This window comes from Ursus maritimus, unplaced genomic scaffold (genome assembly GCF_017311325.1).
Source record: "Ursus maritimus isolate PB19 unplaced genomic scaffold, ASM1731132v1 scaffold_23, whole genome shotgun sequence".
Lineage (NCBI taxonomy): Eukaryota > Metazoa > Chordata > Mammalia > Carnivora > Ursidae > Ursus > Ursus maritimus.
The window spans coordinates 32427242-32433531 of NW_024424786.1; the positions used below are offsets into that span (position 1 = coordinate 32427242).

Here is a 6290-nt window from a genome sequence, read left to right on the forward strand (position 1 = left end):
AAAAGGGAACCCCATCCTCCTTTTAGTAACTTATCATTCCATCACTATCACCAACCTTCCTAGACAAATAGTAATCTACTTTTTTTTTTTTTTTTTAAAGAAAGAGAGAGAGCTCACATTTGGTGGTGGTAGGGAAGGGGCAGGGGAAGAAGGAGAGACTCTTAAGCAGACTCCACGGTGAGTGCAGAGCACAATGGGGCTTAATCCCATAATCATGAGATCATGTTCTGAGCTGAAATCAAGAGTCCGAGCCTGAACAGACTGAACCACCAAGGGGCCCCATAATCTACTTTATTTCTCTATAGATTAGCTTTTCTAGATATTTCATATAAAAGGAATAATACAGTATGTTTTCTTTTTTAACCTCTTTCACTTAGCGTAATGTTCTTAGCATAAGTTTCAACCATGTTGTGGCAAGTATCAGTATTTGTTTCCTTTTTATTGATGAATAACATTCCATTTTATGAATATATAAGTTACTCATTGATCAGTTGATTGACATGCAGATATTTTCCCCATTTTAGCTATTATGAATAATGATGCTATGAATTTTGGTGTACAAGTCTGTGTGAATATCTATTTAATTTCCCTTGGGTAGTTGCCTAAGATTAGAATAGCTAGGTCATTGTTATTATATGTTTAACCTTCTAAAGAGCTGCTGCGTTGTTTTCCAAGTGGTTGTAACATTTCACAGTACCTCAAACAATTGATGAGAGCTCCAATTACTCCACCACCTCACTAAAACTTGTTATTGCCTGTCTTTTTTTATTCTAGACATCCTAGTGGGTGGAAAGTGGTATCTCATTATGGCTGAGAATTGAATTTCCTATTACCTAAAGGTGTTAACTATCCTTTCATGTTCTTTTGGCCATTTATATATTTTTGTGGAGTAATGTTTACTCAGATATTTTGCCAACTTTTAATTTGGATTATTTTCTTTTTAAGTGGTAGGAGTTCTTTATAGAATCTGAAAACCAGCTCACATTAACAAAAAGAAAAAAGAAAAGGGGCATCTCGGTGGCTCAGTCAGTTAGGCATCTGCCTTCAGCTTAGGTCATGATCTCAGGGTCTTGGGATGGAGCCCTGTGTCGGGCTCCTTGCTCAGCAGAGAGTCTGCATGTCCTTCTCCCTCTCCCCCTGGCTTCTGCTCTCACTCTCTCTCTCACTCAAATAAATGAATGGAATCTTTAAAAAAAAAAAAAAGATACTTGATTTGCAAGTATTTCCTCCCAGTATGTGGGTTGACTTTACACTTTGTTGATGACATAATTTTCAGTGCAAAAGGTATTGGTTTTTGTGAAGTCTAAGGCAGCTATTCAAATTCATATGATGTACTCACTTCCAATAAAATATTTGTTCATCTTCCACTCATGGGAATGAAATTCTTAAGGACAGTTACTGTTCTGCTTTTTTTCAATGGAAATGATCACTAGATTTGAAAGGGATTTTTTTTTTTTTTGGTGGGGGGGAGCTTAGATATAGTGGTAAGGTTTTTTTTAGTAATACAAATCTTTTTCTGAGATAAATTTTACACATAATGAATTGCAGACCTTTTAAGTATAAAGTTTGATAAGTTTTGATAAATGTATATACTCACTTAGCCATTAACAAATTCAAGATCTATAATAATTTCATTAACCCAGAAAGTTCTGTCATGCTCCTTTTCAGTTAATTCCCTCAGATGCAACTATTGTCCTCATTTGCATCACTCTGTTTTAGTGCTGTCTATTCTATAACTTCATGTAAATTGAATCACAGCGTTTACTCATAGTGCATGGTCTCTTTGTTCCAGGATTTATCATATTGATGTGTGTATCATTAGTTCATAACTGTTCTTTGCTGAAAATCATTCTGTCTATCCTGCCAACTTCTGCCTTTCAAGTGCAGTGTATTGACATTTGATGTAATTGTTAAATTTGGGGGAATAATTTCATCTTATTGTAGTTTACTTTTTTGTCCCCTTTGTAACTTATTTCACTTCTTTTCTATATTCTTTTGAGTTAATGGAGTAGATGGTTTTTGTCTATCATTCAATTTTCTCTTCTTTTTAACATCTTTTTAAATAACAGACTCTATTTTTTAGAGCAGTTTCAGGTTACCAGGCAAATTGAGCAGGAGCTATGGAGATTTCCTTCCTCTCTTCTGACTACAAAATAAGCAGAGTGACTGAATAGACATCTTCCAAAGGCATACAAATGGCCAACAGGTACATCAAAAGGTGCTCAACATCATTCATCATCAGGGAACTACAAACCAAAATCATAATGAGATATCACTTCACCTCTGTTAGACTGACTATTATTGAGAAGACAAGAGATAAGAAATGTTGGTGAGGATGTGGAGAAAAGGGATCCCATGTACACTCCTGGCGGCTATGTAAATTTGTACAGTAATTATGGAAAAGAGTATAGAGGTTCCTTAAAAAATTAAAAGTAGAACTACCATCCATCAATCCTACTGTTGGGCATATATCCAAAGGATCTGAAATCATGATTGTGAAGGGCCATCTGCATTCCTAGGTTCACTGCATCATTATTTCAGTAGCCAAGGTGTGGATACAACATCATCCCTGACTGATGAATCAATATAGGAAATGTGAGGCATATATTATTCAGACTTTAAAAAGAGGAAAATTCTACCTTTTGCAATAACAAATCGGAGCTGGAGGACTTGATATTAAGTGGAAAAAGCAATACACAGAAAGAAAAATTCTGCAAGATCTCACTTGTATGTGGAAATGACATAGTTCAATTCACAGAAGCAGAAAGTAGAATGGTGGTTACCAGGGGACAGGCATTTGGGGGAAATGGAGAGATGTTGTCCCTAGGGTGCATGGTTTCAGTTACATAGATTGAATAAGATCTAGGGATCTAATATATAGCAGGATCACTATAGTTAACAACACCATAATGTATACTTGAAATTGCAAACAGATAGATCTTAAATGAAACTTTCTTGTGCACGCACACACACACACTCACACACTCCGGTAACTATATAGAGAAGATAGATGTGTTACTTAGATTGTGGTGATCTTTTCATATTATACACATATAAAAAATCAAGTTATATAGATGAAATATATATATAATTTATATATTATATTAATGTGTATATATATATATGTATATATATAATTTTTGTACACCAACATGCCAACTTTCGGACACTAGTGCAGTCACTAAGCTTCATAATATCCTAAAAAGCAAAAGTAGTGAGAACACTAAAAATATGATATTTTAATGAATTTATTTTAAAATAATCTTTGACAGGAAGACAATATCGGTATTGAAAAGTTTCCCAGGTAAATAATGGGGAACAGCACTAAAAATGAATTGGAATTTTGTCATAGTTACTAAAGATGTTGTACCCTTGAATGCCCTGATATCAATGAATTTTATTGATTGATTGATTGATTGATTGATTTTTAAATTTTTATTTAAATTCCGGTTAGTTAGTATACCGTCTAATAGGAGTTCCAGGTGTACGATTTAGTGATTAAACACTTACATACCACAGCCAGTGCTCATCACAACAAATGTACTTCTATATCCCCATCATGTACTTACCCTGTCCTCCTACCCACCTCCTCTCTAGTAACCAGCAGTTTGTTCTTTATTGTTAAGAATCCATTTCTTGAATTGCTCCTTGTCTCTGTTTTTCAGTGTACTCATATTTTTTATTCCTAATTTTTACGTGAGTGAAATCATATGAAATTATTCTCTGACTGCCTTGTTTTGCCTAGCGTAATACTATCTAGCTCCATCTTTGTCATTTCAAAAGGCAAGATCTCATTTCTCATTCTTGTTGATGACTGAGTGATATACCATTATATATATATATATATATTTACCTAATTCATCATTTGATGGTAACTTGGGCTCTTTCCATAGTTTTGTTATTGTAGATATTGTTGCTATGAATATTGGGGTGCATGTATCCCTTAGGTTTAGTATTTTTGTACTCTCTGAAATGAATGATTTTTAAAATTTCATGATCTCAGCCCTGTCATGCACATATTGGAGGCGATGCTGCTAATCTGCTCTGCCAACTATGAGCATCAAAATCCTATTGGTCATTCTAACTTGTCAATAAACACCACCCTTTTGCTGGGAAAGCACAGATAAAGTGGCTTCCTGCTGCATAAGTAGGATCTAACTCCATTAACTAGAGACAAGTATATTGATTATTTCTGAATGCCTCCTATACTTTCTTTTATTCCATTGATACAACCCAATTTCAGATGAAATGATGTACATTTTTTTTCCTGTAAAGTAGATTATACCTTTCTGTACTACAATCTCAGAAAATATGTTGTATCTACGATGCATTGTAAATTCTTAGTCTTGACAGCATATGTTATTTTACTTCTTTCCTTCTTAGAGTTGTAAAAGTCTCTTGTAGCTCCTATATACCAATCATACAAATGAGATGAATATCTCCAGGCCTTTGTAATAGTACATTTAAAAAATCCCATATATAATGCCCCAATTATCCTGATAGTCAAAGGAAACATTGGAACAATAATTTAAGAAAAAAATTACATAGATAGATAGATAGATAGATAGATAGATAGATAGATAGATAGATGATAGATAGATAGATAGTCTTGGCCTTTGATTCACTAGTACAGAACTTTTTAAAGATAAACTAATGATATAATGAATAGAATTTATTTACACACAAAATTAGTTCCTTTGCTCTGAATGTGTTCAAGAGAAAGCAGAATACCTTATTTGAAATTTTCTATAGAAAGAAATATAAATCATAGAGAACAGACTATTCTTTCCTTATGTATGTTCACTGTTTGAACAGTTGTGATTCTATAAATATCTTTCTCCTAATCAAACCAGAGCATAGACTGAGATTTAGAAGTATTTTATAATCAGCAATGTCAGAATTGAGCACCAGGAAGAGAAAGTACGAGACTGGAGGTATGAGAGAGGCCAACAGTTTGAAGGCAGAAGGAGAGAAAAAGGTAAGGAAATTACCTGCATTATATGACAGTGTGTTATGCAAGTCATGATATACAATCATCCTTGATAACTGTATAGATTATGTAATGATCCAAAGCCCTCAATTCACCTTTTGCTTTCTGAGGTAATTTTGATACGCCATAGCTTTCTCATGGCATTTTTCACTTCTGCATTCCTCAGTGTGTAGATGAGTGGGTTGAGAAAAGGGGTCCCAATAGTGTAAAATATGGTCACCATCTTGTCCATGGGGAAAGTGGTTGGGGGGCGTGTATATATGAATATACACGGACCAAAGAATAAGATTACTACAGTGATGTGAGAAGTGCAAGTAGAGAGAGCCTTTTTCCTCCCTTCTGCACTGTGATTTCACAGGGAATGCAAGATGACAATGTATGAGATCATCAGAATCACAAAACTGGTTGAGCAAATGGCCCCACTGTTAGACACCATCAGTAGGTTGATCACATATTTGTCCATGCAAGCAAGTTCCAGCAAGGGCTGCAAATCACAGCAGTAGTGATCAATCAAATTGGGTCCACAGAAAGGCATTCTCAAGGCCAAGATTATCTGGGCTATAGAATGGATAAAAGACCCTATCCATGCAAGAATAATCAGGATGGTGCAGACCTGCCTTCTCATGATGGTTGGGTAATGTAAGGGCTTACAGATGGCCACATAGCGATCAATAGCCATGAGAATAAGGACAAAGATCTCCATGCAGCCAAATAAATGTAGTGCAAAGACTTGAGTCATGCACTCATTGTATGATATGGTTCTTTTTGCAGAGAGTGAATCCACAATTAGTCTAGGGGCTGTGGTAGTTGAAAAGCAGGAATCAGCAAGGGACATATAAAATAGGAAATAGTACATGGGGCTCCCAAGTGTCCTGCTGGACTTGATGGTCACAATAATAAGTAAATTCCCTATCATGGTTCCCACATAAAAAATTAAGAAGATTACAAATACCATTTTCTTTTTTCTAGGATCTTGGGTCAATCCTAACAGTATGAACTCAGTTATGCTGTTATTTTGCTGCATTTTTTCAGGCAAAGTGGAGAAAGCACAGGTTAAGAATAATCTGCAAAGAAAAACATATTATGAAATGAATACTTGGAGGCCAAATCCATATGCTCGATCATGGACGTGCCACTTTCCAGTGGGTAATCCGTTCTCTTCCCTGTGTTGTCTTTTTTTTTTTTCTGAATAGAGTGTAAATCATAAAATTTATGCACAGTCTATTCACCTGATTGCTAATGGAAGCAAAGAAATATGTAGATAATGAAAGAGTACCTCATTCCTCAGGCGTAATGAATA

At 35.1% G+C, this 6290-nt stretch overlaps 1 pseudogene; it reads right to left on the reverse strand.

Moving 5' to 3' along the window:
• Positions 1-5081: 5081 nt before the first annotated feature.
• Positions 5082-6014, reverse strand: LOC103666172 (annotated as a pseudogene).
• Between the last annotated feature and the right edge of the window lie 276 nt (positions 6015-6290).